The 19,923-nt window shown below is 44.2% G+C and overlaps 1 long non-coding RNA gene across 1 annotated transcript in view; it reads right to left on the bottom strand.

Moving 5' to 3' along the window:
* Positions 1–19,923, bottom strand: part of LOC139755947 (uncharacterized) — a 324,536-nt gene that overhangs the window by 258,933 nt on the left and 45,680 nt on the right. The window contains exon 2 of the long non-coding RNA XR_011714221.1: positions 11,789–11,895. This is a non-coding gene — a long non-coding RNA (uncharacterized lncRNA). The remainder of the gene's footprint in view (positions 1–11,788; positions 11,896–19,923) is intronic.

Raw genomic sequence — 19,923 nt, 5'->3', positions numbered from 1 at the left:
CTGCAGATACTTCTAAATAATTTATCATGAAATCAATAAATCTTTGCGCACGAGAGGGCATCTGGTGGAGCTACAGGATGTCTGGCACCACTAGGATGCAACATAACGTCTGGCACCATTAAAACACGCGTTGCATTACAATACATTGTATGGCATCTCCATAACACGTCTGGCAGCGCTACAGTACGTGTGGCAGCGATATAAAATGTCCAACAGCGCTACAAAAGACTCAGCATTACTGCAACACGTCTGGTGTAACTGTACAACTTTTGAAAGCGTTACAGTATGTCTCCTAACGCTGTAGGACGCTTGGCAAAGTTACAGGATATCTAACAGTGTTAAAGGACATCTGGCATCACTGCAGGACGTCTAGCAAGCTTACATGATGTCAGACAGCGTCGATCTGACGTCTTTCAGCGCTACAGGATATCATCTAGCACTATAGGACGTGTGATGGTGCTACAGGACGTCTGGCATCATTACAGGATCTCCGGTATCACTATAGAAAGTATGGTAATACCTAAGGACGTTTGTCAGTGCTATAGGATGTATCAGCAACGTTAGAGGACGTTTTACAGCGCTAAACAGCGTCTAGCAGATGTATGGGACATTTGGCGGGACGGAAGGATATCTATCGCCGTTACAGGACGTCTGGCACCGCTATAGGACGTCTTGGCAACACTGAAGAACATCTGGCAGCACTACAGGATGTCCACCGGCACTTTAGGATGTTTGGTAACACTACAGAACGTCTGGCATTACTGAAGGACGTCTGGTGTCGCTACAGAATATCTGGCAGCACTACAGGACGTTTGATATCACTATAGGACATGAGGCTGCACTATAGGACATAAGGCTGCACTATAGGACGTCTGACAGAACTAGAGAGCGTGTTGCCAAGAGCGCGACAGGATGTCTGATAGCGTTCTACGACGTCTGGCACCACTACAGGAGTGTGGAAGTTCAACAGGACGTCTAACAACGCTACGGAACGTTTGGCAGCGCTACATGGCATCTAGCATTACTTTAAAACGACTGACAAGAGCAACAGGACGCTTGGCAGCGCTACAGAACGCATAGCAGGCTAAAGGACGTCTGGCAGCACTACAGAATGTGTGGTAGTAGTAAAGGAAGTCTGGCAGTAGCACAAGAAGTCTACCAGCACTACAGGACACTTGGCAGCACTAAAGGACGTCTGGCAGCACTACAGGACATCTGGCAGCGCTTTAGGATGTTTGCCAACGCTACATGACGTCTGGCTGTGTTATAGTACGTTTGGAAGCGCTAAAGGACGTCTGGCACCATTACAGAACGTCTACCGGTGCCACAGAATGTATGCAGACTACAGAACATTCGGCAGAGATACAGGACGTCTGGCAGCGGTACGGCACGTCTGGCAACAGTATTGGACGTCTAGTAGGGCTGCAGGTCGTATTGCAGTGCTATAGGTTGTCTGGCGGCACTACAGACTTCTGGTAGCGCTACATGCCGTCTGACAGCGGTACAAGACGTCTGACAGCACCATATGACGCCTGACAGCACTACACGTCTGACAGCGGTACAAGATGTCTGACAGCACTATATGACGCCTGACAGCACTACACGTCTGGCAGCGGTACAGAACGTATAACAGCCCTACAAGACATTTAGTAACCTTACAACACGTTTGTCAGCACTACAGAACGCCGGTGTTGTTATAAGACATTTTGCAGCATTGCTGGACATCTGGCAGCTCTGTAGGATGTTTGTCAGCGCTTCAGGACCTCCAGTAGGGATACAGGATGTCTACCCAAACCACATGACGTCTGGTACCACTACAAGATGTGTGGCAGCACTGCGGGACGTCTGGTAGCGCTACGGAATGTTTTGCGGCACTACAGTATGTCTGACAGAGATACAGGACGTCTGGCAGCGCTAAACTAGTATGACAACGATATAGGACGTCTGGCAGCACTACGGAAAGTCTGGCAGCGCTACAGGATGTCAGACAGCGGCAAGGAGGGGTACAAGATGTTTAGCAAAGGTACTCTAAGACTGGCAGCGCTAGAGGTTGTCTAATAACATTAGAGACGTTCAGCAGCGATACAGGATAACTGGCAGCGCTACAGAACGCCTTGCAGCGCTAGAGGTTGCCTGGCAACACAGTGGATGTCTGGCAATGCCACAGGATGTCTAACAATTCTACAGAACCTCGAGCTGCGCCACAGGTCGTATGACAGCATTAAAAGACGGCTGGCGGCGCGACAGAGAGTCCATCAGAACTAAAAGATGTATTTCAGTGCTTCTAGATATCCAGCACCGCTACGCATAGGGTTTAGCAGCGCTCCTTATCAGGACTTCTGGAAGTACTACTGGACGTCTGGCATAAAAAAAAAAAGTGTGGCAGCGCTACAGGACGTCTGACAACGGCAGAAGACGTCTGGCAGCGCTACAGGACGTCTGACAACGGCAGAAGACGTCTGGCAGCGCTACAGGACGTCCGACAACGGCAGAAGACGTCTGGCAGCGCTACAGGACGTCTGACAACGGCAGAAGACGTCTGGCAGCGCTACAGGACGTCTGACAACGGCAGAAGACATCTGGCAGCGCTACAGGACGTCTGACAGCGGTACAGGATTTTCGGCAGTACCACAGGATGTATGGCGGTGCTACAGGACGTCTGGCAGCACGGCAGGACGTCTGACAGCGGTACAGGATGTTTGGCAGCACTACGGGACGTTTGGTAGCGCTACAGGACGTCTGGCTGCATTACAGGATGTCTGGCAGCATTACAGGACGTCTGGCTGCACTACAGTAGGTTTGGCAGCAATACAGCGTTAAAGAATGTCTGGAAGCACTTCAACTTTTGATACACTACAAGACGTCTGGCAACACTACAGGATGTCTGGCAACACTACAGGACGCCTGGCAACACTACAGGACGTCTGGCAACACTACAGGACGTCTGGGAGCGCTACAGGATGTTAGGCAGCTCCAAAGATCGTTTGGCTACGTTACAGGACGTCTGATATCGCTGCAGGTCGTCTGGCAGCACCACAGGGCGTCTGGCTGACGTTAATACTTATGGGTAGATTCTGGAGACTTTTAAGGGTGTTTCCGAGAGCAGTTAATAACGATTGTTTGTTGAGGGAAATAATGATAATAATAATGATAATAATGATAATAATAATGATAATAATAATAATAATAATAATAATAATAATAATAATAATAATAATATCACTATTATCATTATCATTATCATTATTATTATCATTATTTTCATTAACAATAATAATGTTATCATTATCATTATCATCATAATTCTTATCAGTAATAATATCATCATTATTATCATCATTGCCTCCAGGCAAGGCCCACTTCCGGCTAATTAGACCCGAGCCGCCAGTAACCAAACTGCTCGGTGTGTCTTAAGACAACAGATCAAGGTGAAGGCAATAAGCCTCAAGCAATCGTGTGTCCAGAATTGATAGTTGGTATACCAAAATTTGAAAACGAAAATTTGAAAACTTCTTCCTATCTTTCGTTACAGTCAGTCTCGTCTGCCTAGCCTTATTTATCTACTACACAAAGGGAACTACTTGAGAAATGGATATCAGGGCGTGCCAGATCACACTCGGTCCCTCGTACACCATCTAGGAGGCGCCACTCAGCACACTGGTCCTTCAACCATCAGGTGAACCTCATGTGATGGCCTGGATTCAAGCCACCGCACCAGACTTGCTACTTAAGTCACTTCTGTCCGAGTTTGCAAATCAGTACCACAACCTCAGCGAACTGTCTGTAACTCTGCACACGTCGAGAAGGTAATCCCATCTGGGACACTGATTACTGTAATCATCATAACTTATAAATAGTTTGACATTTCATCCCAAATTATCATTTTCACGTTTTCTATTGGCGTAAATATCAATCAAATTCCCTCTCCCGAATTTCATATCTCCCCAATTGACTTTTTTTTTTTTTACGACCGTGATCATTATTTTAAAACACACACACACACACACACACACACACACACACACACACATACAAATACGTTCACCGGCCAAGATGCAGAACATTGTGGTGAGACATGTAGTGACATTTACAAAATGAAGGATTAGGAAAATGGAACCTCTAGCCTCAAACACAGAGAGAAGGTTAAGAGAGGAGGAGGAATGGTTTGATAAATGACGTCAAGAAGCAAAAGAGTTTTGAGACGTGCAGTGATGAAGGTATAGGTGGAACTCCAGCAAGTCAACGCTCATAAGTACAGCAGAGCAAGATAGGATAAAAGGATCAAAGAAACTTTGAAAATTGTAGACAAGGCAGGGAAAATCCAAAACTTATTCGTAAATTCATCATGAGTTAATTATCAGTTTATGACCAACTAATCAAGCTAAGGGATTCAGAGGGAAGAATTGTAGATGATGATGATGTTAGAATATGTGAGGATATGCATAACAAGTTCAAAAATGTTCTCAATGGGAACCACTATACCTTCAAAGCTAATGAACTGGAATGAGGAGGAGGTTTTCTTTAGAAAGAACTGAGATGTCTTGAAAACGATGACGGAATACTAAAGGCCTTGACCAACACAAGGTTCATGTCCCTGATGAAATTTTACCACAGGTGCTGAAGATGCGAGCAGATGCGCTGCACACACCTCTCGAAATACAGTTTCAGGTGTTTCTATAGAGAGGCGAGGTAATAAGGAAATGGGAATAAGGCATACACCATACCTGTCTGTAGGAAAGGGAGCAGGGAATAGTAAATGAACTATAATTCGGTCTCACTGACAAATCTGGTCTTTAAGTGTCCAGAAAGAAAGGTAATGAAAATTATAGATGACTCTCTAAGGAGGAGAGATTACCTAAGTGAGAGACATCATGGTCTCAGGTCAAAGAAATCATGCTTAATGAACTTCGTAAATTTAAACGAGAGAATAGGATTTATCCTGGGCGAGAGGGAAGCCTCGGAGGTCTGGTTGTATCTGGAGTGCTGTAAAGTGTTCTACGCTGTACCTCGCTGGAATCTTATTGAGAAGCAGAATCCCCAGGCAGGAATAAAAGGAAAACTCCTTAAAGAGATAGAAGACTATCTTAATGGAAGGGAACAAAGGACGTATATCAGAGAAGCCTTCTCGAAATAGGTTGCTATAACCAGCAGAGATCCTCAAGGTTCTGTTCTGAGCCATTACTCTTCTAGATATATGTAAATGACTTGCCCGAAGTTATGGACTCTTACCTGAATACTTTTGCAGGTGACGTAAATGTCATCAAGTCAAATGCATGGAGGACTGTATCAACTTCTAAGGGGACCTAGACTTATACAGACTCCAAAATCGGTCTGATACATTGTTGAAGTTCATTCTAAGTATATATAAAGTAATGAGGATGAGTCACATTGAAAGAAGGCCTCGATATGATTATCATCCTGCAGGTAACAAGCTGAAGCAATCTGTGTGTGAGGAAGACTTGGGAGTGGACATCGTCCCTGATCTGTGAGTTTCACATCAAGAGACTAGTTATGGAGATCAACAATCGGCTAACAGGTATTAGAACTACATTTAAGTATTTGGATAAGGAAATACTGAGCAAGTTGTTCACAGTACAAACAAGGCTAAAACTAGAATATACTTCTCAAATATGGTCACCGCATCTAAAGAAGCAGAAAGAGCTGATAGATAATGTCCAAAGTATAGCAACCAAGAGAGTGCCAGAACTGAGGATTGACTTACATGGAAAAAGTAATTTAAAATATTCCCACTATGGAATAGAGAAGAGTGAGGGGTGAACTGATCACGAGCTTTAAATCAAGTGTTTATAACAGATCGATGAAGTAGACAGTGCAAGGTTATTCGGGAGGCGAAGGGATAACACAAAAAAAGGCAATACATGAAAGTAAAGTAAGGAGTTTGTTAGAAAAGATGTAAAGAATTATCTTATAATATAAGAAAAGTGATAACAGAAACACATATCCAGTATAATACCCTACAAGTTTCTTTTATGTTATTTATGGTCCCTTTTTCTGTTCTATGTATTATTCCAGCAGGCTTAATGTACCTTCACAGACACTCGCTGTGCGCCTTATCTTCTGTAAGTAACTAATAAACACACTGTGTTTAGTCCCGGACGCTAATTTCCTTAGACCGCCAGGGTAAAGCTAAATAACGAGAGGACGAAGCTGTTGAGCGCCAGGGTTAAGCCGCATCCCTAACAACCCCGTCAAGATGCCACACTAAGGCTATGTTGAAGAGCGTCTCTACGACCCGGAGGGCGAGGAGGAGCAGTGGATGGGAGGGTAAGGAATGAGCAAACTTATTACGTGGACAGTTTTCCAGATCATAGGGTTCTTTTATTGTCTTGAGAGTGTTTACGTTACGGGACGGGTGGGCGAGTGGCGGCGATACAGAAGCCTAAACCAAGGTGTGAGTGGGAGGGTGTGTGGTGCTGCTGCCGGAGACGCGGTGTGTGGGAGGGAGAGCATCGTGGAGGGTGTGGGGTGCTGCTGCCGGAGACGCGGTGTGTGGGAGGGAGAGCATCCTGGAGGGTGTGTGGTGCTGCTGCCGGAGACGCTGTGTGTGGGAGGGAGAGCATCCTGGAGGGTATGTGGTGCTGCTGCCGGAGACAAGGTGTGGGAGGGTGGAGGGGAAAATAAGTGAACGGCATCGCTGGAACGACTATGATAGGGGGGAGAGGCTTACGTGGGAGTGTGGAGATAGCATATCAACGCTGTGAAAGGAATGAAATGGAGAGCCTCAAGGAAGGCGAGTTGAATGCTTTGGGGAAAAACTCGTTGCTTGAGCCATCACTGTGACAATTTGATAATCCCACATGATCAGCTGACAAGGCACGACGCCGATGAGAAACCTAACAATGGCGTGATTCAAATCATCCAGAAATTCTTAGAAATAACGGAACGGCTCAAGAAATCCAATGACACATCTTAGCCGAAGCAAAATAAAAACATTGACGTCCATAACAACTCGCAACTTTGAATATGTAAACCTGTCGTAAGAAAATCTGATTCACTGTACATTTAATCACATGCTGGTATAGCTGTTTCAGTCTTACTGAGTGTAATGCTAAGTAGGGCAGGTGCAGCCCTACGGGATGGTGGTCTGGGGACTGTGGCTGACGGTAACCCGAGTTGATATTCTAAAAAAAGTGTGGAAATATCATCTAATGTTCTTCTTTTCTTTTAATTTTTCTCACAAAGTTCACTCCATATTGTTTCTGTTACTGCCTCTGTTACATGACGGGGCACCTTGCTCCATTCATCTGATACTTTAAATCCAAACCAATTTCTACCTATTTCTCTCTCTGCAGTGTTACGCCTCTGTACGCTAACAGAATGTCATAACTTCCTGAACCAGTTACAGTGCATGACCTTGTGTGACCTCTCAGGTAACAAGGGTCATGTGACTTACCTATCGTCACCCAGAGGTCACCAGTGTGGCAGGTGTCAATAGGTGCAGCTGGTCAGCCAGTTACGTCACTGTGTGGCCATACTTTCTGAGACGGCGATGTGGGTCATCACTGGCGTAGAGCTACCTACCAAATCTGAACTTCTCTAGGAGTATGTTCCGTCTAGAGCAGCAGCACACTCACACACACACCCACGCTTGACCAGTACCTGACTTGACTCCACACCCAGCCTGCCTCAAACATGCGTGGTGACGTCATGACCAACAAAGGTATCACTGAGTATGAAAACGACCAACCTGCTCCCCACACACCGAACAACGGCCAGTGTTGACTCAGACCTAACCTGATGACATCTTGGAAATTGTATCCCTGGCAGACACTCTCACCCACGCCGTCGCACTTTTAGTTCTCGTGCAGCTTGTGTCTCTGTGCTGCTCAGTACTCAGGGAAATTTTTAGTGATTCGTGGCACGCCGCCCCTTCCCCCTGTATTTCTATTGCACAACTACTGGTATAACCAGAGGCAGACAACTACAAAACATTTATCTCAAGGGCAGAGAAAAGGAAGAGAAGAAAAGATAAACGTAGAAAAGGCCATGAATGGTTCTCTTGAAAAAATTCTTCATTTTACAATGTGTAAGAGCGGAAAACAGCGCAGTACTGGATTCAAGCGCAAATGATCGTGATTTTATAAGCCGTGCTGTACAGACTTTGGGAGGAGATTACACCATAAGATGTGCTCAACCAGTTGAAATGAACACTTCTACCGAGGTATATGAGGTATATGACCCAGCTATGTCCCTGATTTGATATACAATTGGACAATAAACTTTCTGACGAGAGAAGGTGCTATTACCAAGTGATGAACAATCTTTCCTAATGAACGACAAGAAACGACAAGTTCCACACTTCCCAGATAACTGCTAAATGGAGAGAGACATGAAAGACATTGGCTTATCTACTGTAAATTCTTCAGCTGACATACAGCGGGCAAATCAATCAAAGAACGTTGTGGTGATTGGAAGCATTTGATGAGAGACTTCAGTTTCACGAGTTACCCACTGGATTTATATTAAACTCAGCAGAATAGATTGAAATGAAGAAAACTGTCTTCCATACACGAGTGAAACCTGGGATAAGTTAACACTGAGGTGGAGCATTGGCGATCAGTGTTGGTACTCATGATAGTAGCAGTCGTGCAGTGCCTAGCTGAGCACAACAGTCATGCAGTACCTAGCTAAGCACAACAGTTGTGCAGTGCCTAGCTGAGCACAACAGTCATGCGGTATCTAGCTGAGCATAGCAGTCTTGCAGTGCCTAGCTGTGCACAACAGTCATGCAGTGCTTAGCTGAGCACAACAGTCATGCAGTACCTAGCTGAGCACAACAGTTGTGCAGTGCCTAGATGAGCACAACAGTCGTGCAGTGCCTAGCTGAGCACAACAGTCGTACAGTGCCTAGCTGAGCACTTCAGTCATGCAGTACCTAGCTGAGCACAACAGTCGTACAGTGCCTAGCTGAGCACAACAGTCATGCAGTGCTTAGCTGAGCACAACAGTCATGCAGTACCTAGCTGAGCACAACAGTCGTACAGTGCCTAGCTGAGCACAACAGTCATGCAGTGCTTAGCTGAGCACAACAGTCATGCAGTATCTAGCTGAGCACAGCAGTCGTGCAGTGCCTAGCTGAGCACAACAGTCATGCAGTGCTTAGCTGAGCACAACAGTCATGCAGTATCTAGCTGAGCACAGCAGTCGTGCAGTGCCTAGCTGAGCACAACAGTCATGCAGTACCTAGCTGAGCACAACAGTGGTGCAGTGCCTAGCTGAGCACAACAGTCATGCAGTGCTTGGCTGAGCACAACAGTCATGCAGTACCTAGCTGAGCACAACAGTCGTACAGTGCCTAGCTGAGCACAACAGTCGTACAGTGCCTAGCTGAGCACAACAGTCATGCAGTGCTTAGCTGAGCACAACAGTCATGCAGTATCTAGCTGAGCATAGCAGTCGTGCAGTGCCTAGCTGAGCACAACAGTCATGCAGTGCTTAGCTGAGCACAACAGTCATGCAGTATCTAGCTGAGCACAGCAGTCGTGCAGTGCCTAGCTGAGCACAACAGTCATGCAGTACATAGCTGAGCACAACAGTGGTGCAGTGCCTAGTTGAGCACAACAGTAGTGCAGTACCTAGCTGGGCACAACAGTTGTGCAGTGCCTAGCTGAGCACAACAGTTGTGCAGTGCCTAGCTGAGCTGAGCACAACAGTTGTGCAGTGCCTGGCTGAGCTGAGCACAACAGTCGTGCAGTGCTAGCTGAGCTGAGCACAACAGTCGTGCAGTGCTAGCTGAGCACAAGTCATGCAGTACCTAGCTGAGCATAACAGTCATGCAGTGCTAGCTGAGCACAAGTCATGCAGTACCTAGCTGAGCATAACAGTCATGCAGTGCTAGCTAAGCACAACAGTCATGCAGTACCTAGCTGAACACAACAGTTGTGCAGTGCCTAGCTGAGCACAACAGTCATGCAGTACCTAGCTGGGCACAACAGTCGTACAGTGCCTAGCTGAGCACAACATTTGTGCAGTGCCTAGCTGAGCTGAGCACAACAGCTGTGCAGTACCTAGCTGAGCACAACAGTTGTGCAGTGCCTAGCTGAGCACAACAGTTGTGCAGTGCCTAGCTGAGCACAACAGTTGTGCAGTGCCTAGCTGAGCACAACAGTAGTGCAGTACCTAGCTGAGCAAAGCTCCACTTTTCAGAGAACAACTGGAAAACTTTAGGACCAAGGAATGGTAAATTTTCTGAGATTCATAGAAGCCAACTTCGATCCTACGATGCAGGAGCTCAACCAACGCATCAACATCTATAAATCCATAATTGCTACCATGGATATCGCATTCTTCTGAATGAAGTAATCACAGCTATGGCGCTGCAGGTAATGAGAAAAATAACAGAAAAAGTGAAGGCAGTAAATATTTTGCCTTCGTGTTGTGTTTAGTGGACATGGGTTCTGAAGACGTGAAGGAGATGGAATGTTTCATGGAATTCCTTTCAGTTCATGGCAGAAGTGGGCAACGACTCCCAGGATCTCTCTCAGCTACGCTGGGTGAAACTGACCTTCACATTTATGACCGTAGGGGCCAACGTTATGACAATGGTGCAAAATTGAAGTGCCAGAAACGAGAGGTACATTCTCGCATCCTTCAGCTAGATCTTCCGGCCATTTCACGCCGTAAGGCTGCCTCAGATTAAATCTAGTACTTTGAGATATGGTAGAATGCATTTCACAAGCAATGATGGTATTTGGGCCTGTACGGAGTATTTATGGTACTCTGATTTTACTTAAAGTTGACAAATCCTAAGAAAGTATACAACCTTTCTAACTCTGAAACCTCTCTCTGTCAGCAACTAAGTGGGAAGGTCGGTTAAAGGGCATGAAATGAACCTTTTCACCAGATAAGTGGCAAAAGGAATGTTATCCTGTCTTGCTGAAGGATACCATGACTCCTGGTTAACAAGTGAAGCAGAGTGCATGACCTGTGTTAATCCCGAAAAAAAAATTGAATTTCTGTGGTGTGACATCGTGTTTGATGGCAATGCTGGAAATATAACTCTTCAGTCTAGAGATATTCAGGTTGATGTTTTTTTTATGTTGAAGGTTCCAGTCACTGACATATGTCCACGTCAAGAGGCCGGGCCTTAACTAAAATAGAGAGAGAATTATGGGACGGTAAAAGTAAAGACAAGCGAAAGTGTTCACGAAGTGTAGCTATAAAACTCATCAAGACTAACTGACTTCCTGCAAGATTACAGAAAAACGAGATTTATCATCGCCAAAACTGAAGGTATATAAATGGTAGCCGAGACGGATACTGAACCTGTATTTAGTGATCATCGTATGACGGTGAAAATACAGCATTCCCATCTGTCAATGTGAACAACGAAGAGAAATCAACTGAAAAACTACTTTAAACGAACTACTCTGGTCATCGCGGATCCGCCATTAACTACAGGATCTAAGCAAATTGAAGAGTAGTTCAGTCGTTTCATTTTTCTTTATGCTTCACACAAACTAACAGAAATGACAAGAGATGATATGAAATGGAAGTTTACGACTCTGAACCTCCGCACTGAGTGATGGAGATGCTCACAACATCGGCGGTACAAACCTTCTTCCCTCAGAGCTGCTTCTGCTCCGAGAATTTATTCCCGAAGAATAATAAAAAAAAAAAAATCCCACTCCAATTTCTTCAGTCTCTAAAGCCTTTCAATGGTTCCCTCCCAAACACAGAAACAACAAATTGGATTTTGTTGACAATTCCGGTACCAGTGGCATCAGGGGAGTGAAGTGTTTCTATGCTTAAACGGATCAAAACTTACCTAACGGCAACCGTATCTCAGGAGAGGTTGGCTGCACTGGCTCTCTTCTCCATCCAGAGGGGAAACAACACCAAATTTGGACCGCCACGATCTGCTAACCGAGTTTCCTGTAAAGAGACAAGAAAATTGAATTTTAGAAAGTAAGAACAACAGAAAACGAGGTAACAGTATTGCACTAAACAGTATGTTTCATTAGAATGATACTTTTAAAATGTTCCGCTTTTACTCTTATGAATTATAGTACTTAGAGCTGGTAAACGCGTCTCTCAGCAAAGGTTGAGTCTCTAAGACATGTAAACTTGGTTTGATGATATAATGTACCAGATTCTACTGTAACAATGAAACCTGAGTCAGACGTTACGAGAGCAAGTCTGAATGTGGAAGTAGAACTGATAGATTTTACCTTTTATCAATTTCTTTCTCTACAGTGAAGAGAATCACATCTTTAACAAAAAGTTCCTTTCTGATGACAGCCATCAATATACGAGTATGTCGATAGCATAATATTATTACGGAACCGTAACAATACTCTTTTAAAAGCGAATCTTTTCCTTATTCAATCATCATACAAATGATATGTTATTTATCATATGTTACCGCTATCTTCCCCAAGAGTGAGCGTGAAGAAAAATGTTTTACATAAAGTGTTTTATATACTTCACCAATTCCTTTGTGGACATTCGATTCATTCTTAATATCTTTATTTTCTTAAGGTGGGCCGGGAGAGTCAGAATTGTTCTGGGTCTTGCACCATTACATAATCCAATAACACATCTCAGCCTATGCAAAATGATTGTCAAGACCTATTAGGCGAATTACGGCATTTGACATATATACATATACATATATATATATATATATATATATATATATATATATATATATATATATATATGATATCTATTCATATATCATACTTAATCGCCGTCTCCCGGGTTAGCAAGGAAGCGCAAGAAAACAGACGAGGAATAGCCCAACCCACTCATATACACACGCATATACATAAACGCCAGCACACGCACATATACATACATATACATTTCAACGTATGCATACGTATACATACACAGACATATACATATATACACATGTACATATTCATACTTGCTGCCTTCATCCATTCTCGTCGCCACCCAGCCACACATGAAATAACATCCACCCCCCCCCCCCCCCAGGGAGCTACCGCTAGGAAAAGAAAACAAAGGCCACATTCGTTCACACTCAGTCTCTAGCTGTCATATGTAATGCACCGAAACCACAGCTCCCTTTCCACATCCAGGCCCCACAGACCTTTCCATGGTTTACCCCAGACTCTTCACATGCCCTGGTTCAATCCACTGACAGCACGTCGACTTCGGAATACCACATCGTTCCAATTGGCTCTATTCCTTGCATGCTTTTCACCCTCCTGTATGTTCAGGCCCCGATCACTCAAAATCTTTTTCACTCCATCCTTCCATCTCCATTTTTGGTCTCCCACTTTTCCTTGTTCCCTCTACCTCTGACACACATATCCCCCTTGTCAATCTTTCCTCATTCATTCTCTCCATGTGATCAAAGCATTTCAACAAACCCTCTTCTGCTCTCTCAACCACACTCTTTTTATTACCACACATCTCTCTTCCCCTTTCATTACTCACTGATCAAACCACCTCACACCACATATTATCCTCAAACAATTCATTTCCAATACATCCACCCTCCTCCGCACAACCCTATCTATAGCACATGCCTCGCAACCATATAACATTGTTGGAACCACTGTTCCTTAAAACACCCATTTTTGCTCTCCGAGATAACGTTCTCACCTTCCACACATTCTTCAACGCTCCCAGAACCTTCGCTCCCTCCCAACCCTGTGACTCACTTCCGCTTCCATGGTTCCATCCGCTGCGAGGTCCACTCCCAGATATCTAAAACACTTCACTTCCTCCGGCTTTTCTCCATTCAAACTTACCTCCTAATTAAATTGTCCTTCAACCCTACTGAACCTAATAACCTTGCTCTTATTCACATTTACTTCCAACTTTCTTCTTTCACATACTTTACCAGACTCAGTCACCAACTTCTGCGGTTTCTCACCCGAATCAGCCACCAGCGCTGTATCATCAGCGATCAACAAGTGATTCACTTCACAAGCTCTCTAATCCACAACAGACTGCATACTTGCCCATCTGTCCAAAACTCTTGCATTCACTTCCCTAACCATTCCATCCATAAAAAATCAAACGACTATGGAGACATCACGCACCCCTGCCGCAAACCGACATTAACTGGGAACCAATTACTTTCCCCTCTTCGTACTCATGCACATGCCTTACATCCTTGGTAAAAACTTTTTACTACTTCTAGTAACTTACCTTCCACAAAGCATCTCTATCACCCCTATCATGTGCCTTCTCCAGATCCATATAAATACATCTGTTTTCTGGGTATTTCTCACACACATTCTCCAAAGCAAACACCTGATCCACGCAGTCTTTACCACTTCTGAAACCACACTGCTCTTCCCCAATTTGATGCTCTATACATACCTTTACCCTCTCAGTCAATACCCTCCCATATAATTCCCCAGTAATACGCAACAAACTTATGTCTCTGTATTTTGAACACTCACCTTTATCCCCTTTGCCTTTGTATAATGGCACTGTGCATGCATTCCGCCAATCCTCAGGCACTTCACCATGATCCATACATACAATGAATATCCTTACCAACCAATCCTGTATTGGCAAGGTAGCGCCTGAAAACAGACGAAGAAAGGCCATACCAATCATATCCATACACGAGCTGTCAGATGTAATGCACCGAAACCAATGCTCTCTATCCACATCCAGGCCCCACAGATCTCTCCATGGTTTACCCCAGACGCTTCACATGCCCTGGTTGAGTCTATTGACGGCACATCGACCTAAGGATACCAAATCTTTCCAATTCACTGTATTCCGTGCACGCCTTTCACCCTCCTGCTTGTTCAGGCCCCGATCGCTCAAATTTTTTTCACTCCATTCTTCCATCCCCAATTTGGTCTGCCGGTTTTCCTTGTTCCCTCCACTTCTGACAGCCTTTGTCAACCTTTCCTCACTCATTCCCTCCATACGTCCAAACTATTTCAACACACCCTCTTCTGCTCTCCTTACCACACTCGTTTTATTTCCACACCTCTGTCTTACCCTTTCATTACTTACTCGATCAAACCACCTCACACCACACATTGTCCTCAAACATTTCATCTTCAACGCGTCCTCCTCCACACTATCTTATCTATAGCCCATGCCTCGGAGTCATATTACATTGTTGGAACCACTTTCCTTCAAACATACCCACTTTTGCTCTCCGAGATAACGTTCTCGCCTTCCACACATACCTCATCGCTCCAGAACCTTCAGCCCCTCCCTCTCCCTATGACTCACTTCTGCTTCCATGGTTCTACTCGCTCTCAAGTCCACTCCCAGGTATCTAAAACACTTCACTTTCTCCAATTTATTCCATTCAAACTTACATCCCAATTAACTCGTCCCTCCACCCTACTGAACCTAATAACCTTGCTCTTGTTCACATTCACATTCAACTTTCTCCTTTCACACACACTTCCAAACCCAATCACCAACTTCCGCAGCTTCTCACTCGAATGAACCATGAGTGCTGTATCATTGCGAACAACAATTGACTCACTTTAAAAACCCTCTCCTCTGCAACACATCGTAAACTCACCCCTGAGAGCACACACCCCTGCCACAGATCGACCTCCACTGGGAACCAATCACTCTCCTCTCTTCCTACTTGTAACACGCCTTACACTCTTGATGAAAACTGCTCTCTGCTTCTAGCAGCTTACCTTTACACCGTATATTCTTAAAATCTTCCACAAAGCATCTATATCAGTCCTATCATATGACTTCTCTAGGTCCATAAATGCCACATATAGATCCGTTTGTTCTTCCAAGCATTTCTCACACATATTCTTCAAACCAAACACCTGATTCACACATCCTCTTCCTCTCTGAAACCACACTGCTTCTCCCAAGTCTGATGCCCTGTACATGCCTTCACCCTCTCAGTCAATACCCTCCCATACAACTTACCTGGCATACTCAACAAACTTATACCTCCGTAGTTTGAACACTCACAGTTATCCCTTTTGCTTTTATACAGTGGCATCATACATGCATTCCCTCAATCCTCAGGCACTTCACCATGATCCATCCATACAGTGAATATATTTACCAACCCATCAGCAACTCAGCCACCCCTTTACTTAATAGATTCAACTCCAGTACCATCTACCCCCGCCGCTTTGCCGCATTCCATCTTCTACAAGGCTTTCGCCACTTCTTATCTCTTCACCAAACCACTTTCTATGACTCACTTCGCATACCACCTCGACCAAAACATCCTACATCTGTCACTCTATCATGACGCACATTTGACAATATTTCAAAACACTCAAACTGTCTCCTCCTAACTCCATCACTACCCGTTACCACTTTCCCTTTTGTTCTCTTGTCTCTCACACATTATTTACCTCCTTTCAAAGCATCTTATTCTTCCTAAAGTTTAATGATACTCTCTCACCCCCAACTCTCATTTGCCCTATTTTTCAACCCCTGCACCTTCTGCTTGACCGCTTGCCAATTTTCTTTTACATCTCCCAGTCATCTGCATTCCCTCCCTATAAGTAACGCCTACACGCCTCTCTTTTCTCTTTCGCTAGCAACTTCTTTATCCCACCACTCATTATCTTCTCTGATCTTTCGCATGCCAAATGCCTCTCATACATATGCCATCACTGCTTCCCTAAATACCACTCATTCCTCATCCGCACTCCTCAGTTCATTTGCTCTCATCCCTTGCCATCCTACACTCGTTTTCAAACTCACTCTCGCCACTCTCTTCTCCCCGACAGTTTCCTCTTTTTCGAAAGTCTCTTAAAATCTTCATACTCGCCTCCACAAGACAGCGATCAGACATCCTACAAGCTATCTCTCTCAGCACATTTACATCCAAAAGTCTCTCTCTTACACGCCTATTAATCTATACGTAATCTAGTGATGTCCGTTGATCATTTCTCCTACTTCCATACGTATACTTATGTATATCTCTTTTTAGGACAGGTATTGCCAATCAACAGTCTTTTTCAGCACACAACTCCACAAGCTCTTTACGATTTCCACACATAACACTGAATATCCCATGCGCACCAATCAAGCCCTCAACCGTCACGTTATGTACCTTCGCATTTAAATCACCCATCACTAATACTCGCCCTCACGCACTAAAACCGATGATGCGATCACTCAGCTGCGCCCAAAACACTCGCCTCTAATTACTTTTCTTCTCATTGCCAGGTGCATAAGTATCAATAAACACTCATATATCGCCAGCCACTTTCGGTTTTACCCAAGTCAATCGAGAATTGATTTCCTTACACTCTATCACACTCTCCCACAGCTCCTGCTTCAGGAGTAATGCTACTCCTTTCATAGTTCTTCTCTCATCAAACCCTGACTTTATTCCTAAGACATTTCCAAGCCATTTTTCTCCTTTACCCTTCAGCTACGTTTCACTCAGGGCCAGAACATCTAGGTTTCTTTCCTCAAATATGCTATCCTCTCTTTTCATCTTGGCAACATCCACACACTTTCAGGCATCCCAATTTGAGCCTTCATTGAGGATGGAAAAAGGTGAGAACAAAGGACGTAAGGGGAGTGGGGGAGGAATGGGATGTATTTAGGGAAGCAGTGATGGCTTGCGCAAAAGATGCTTGTGGCATGAGAAGCGTGGGAGGTGGGCAGATTAGAAAGGGTAGTGAGTGGTGGATGAAGAAGTAAGATTATCAGTGAAAGAGAAGAGAGAGGCATTTGGACGATTTTTGCAAGGAAATAATGCAAATGACTGGGAGAAGTATAAAAGAAAGAGGCAGGAGGTCAAGAGAAAGAGGCAGGAGGCGAAAAAGAGGGCAAATGAGAGTTGGGGTGAGAGAGTATCATTAAATTTTTGGGAGAATAAAAAGATGTTTTGGAAGGAGGTAAATAAAGTGCGTAAGACAAGGGAACAAATGGGAACATCCTTGAAGGGGGCTAATGGGGAGGTGATAACAAGAAGTGGTGATATGAGAAAGAGATGAAGTGAGTATTTTGAAGGTCTGTTGAATGTGTTTGATGACAGAGTGGCAGATATAGGGTGTTTTGGTTGAGGTGGTGTGCAAAGCGAGAGGGTTAGGGAGAATGACTTGGTAAACAGAGAAGAGGTAGTAAAAGCTTTGCAGAAGATGAAAGCCGGCAAAGCAGCGGGTTTGGATGGTATTGCAGTAAATTTATTAAAAAAAAGGGGTTGACTGTATTGTTGACTGGTTGGTAAGGTTATTTAATGTATGTATGACTCATGGTGAGGTGCCTGAGGACTGGCGGAATGCTTGCATAGTGCCATTGTACAAAGGCAAAGGAGATAAGAGTGAGTGCTCAAATTACAGAGGTATAAGTTTGTTGAGTATTCCTGGGAAATTATATGGGAGGGTATTGATTGAGAGGGTGAAGGCATGTACAGAGCACCAGATTGGGGAAGAGCAGTGTGGTTTCAGAAGTGGTAGAGGATGTGTGGATCAGGTGTTTGCTTCGAAGAATGTATGTGAAAAATACTTAGTAAAGCTAATGGATTTGTATGTAGCATTTATGGATCTGGAGAAGGCATATGATAGAGTTAATAGAGATGCTCTGTGGAAGGTATTAAGAATATATGATGTGGGAGGTAAGTTGTTAGAAGCAGTGAAAAGTTTTTATCGAGGATGCAAAGCATGTGTACGAGTAGGAAGAGAGGAAAGTGATTGGTTCTCAGTGACTGTTGGTTTGCAGCAGGGGTGCGTGATGTCTCTATGGTTGTTTAATTTGTTTATCGATGGGGTTGTTAGGGAGGTGAATGCAAGAATTTTGGAAAGAGGGGCAAGTATGCAGTCTGTTGTGGATGAGAGAGCTTGGGAAGTGAGTCAGTTGTTGTTCGGTGATGATACAGCGCTGATGGCTGATGCGTGTGAGAAACTGCAGAAGCTGGTGGCCGAGTTTGGTAAAGTGTGTTAAAGAAGAAAGCTGAGAGTAAATGTGAATAAGACAACCGTTATAGACCCCGTTGCTCACCATTGTGAGACGAAGGGTATTCGAGTACTTAGTATTTCGAATAGTTGTTTCCTATTATACAGTCCCATAGCCTAGCGGTTAGCATGCCTGCCTCTTGCACAGGGGTCCCGGGTTCGATCCTGGCTGTTGGAGGTTTGTCTGTTCTATGGAGATGCGCGTTCATATGCACTTTATTCGTATTCATATACCTCCGCGTTGTACAGTTAGGTTCGGTAAAACGCTATCAGGTGGCTATGTGCGTCTATTCGGAAACAACCGGTATAGACCCCGTTGCTCACCATTGTGAGACGAAGGGTATTCGAGTACTTAGTATTTCGAATAGTTGTTTCCTATTATACAGTCCCATAGCCTAGCGGTTAGCATGCCTGCCTCTTGCACAGGGGTCCCAGGTTCGATCCTGGCTGTTGGAGGTTTGTATGTTCTATGAAGGTGTGCGTTCATATGCACTTTATTCGTATATATATATATATATATGTGTGTGTGTGTGTGTGTGTCTGTGTCAGTGTTTTACCATAGAATCTTTTAAAAATACAGAAAAGCACATTACATGAAAAGTGTTGAAAATGTTTGAGTCTGCTGTAGCCTTTGACAGACAGAACGTGATACAACATAACTAACCTGAGCAGAAACTGCTTGGTAACTACTGCCTTCACACATCTATCACAGTAGAAAATTAGAAGAAAATGAAAGATTTGAGTATAAGAAATGAAGCTAACTGGTCATGGATCTATATGGATTTCTAAAACATTTTCTAACTTCGAGAACTTTATCATGGGAAACGCCAGCAGTAATGTCCAGCTCTTTCGATAATTATTCCCTGCACGTCACTCTTAATTATAATCCCTTTCCGTTTGCTCATCTCGTACCTTGAGCTGAGACTTTGAATTAAGATGATGCCTCTAGACACACTTGACAATCTCATTCAGATCATATATATATACATAGGATACATGGGGATAGGGGAGAAAGAATACTTCCCACTCATTCCCTGCGTGTCGTAGAAGG

The sequence above is a fragment of the Panulirus ornatus genome, chromosome 20, assembly GCF_036320965.1.
Source record: "Panulirus ornatus isolate Po-2019 chromosome 20, ASM3632096v1, whole genome shotgun sequence".
In the NCBI taxonomy this organism is placed as follows: domain Eukaryota; kingdom Metazoa; phylum Arthropoda; class Malacostraca; order Decapoda; family Palinuridae; genus Panulirus; species Panulirus ornatus.
This window is presented reverse-complemented; position numbering and strand designations above follow the sequence as displayed.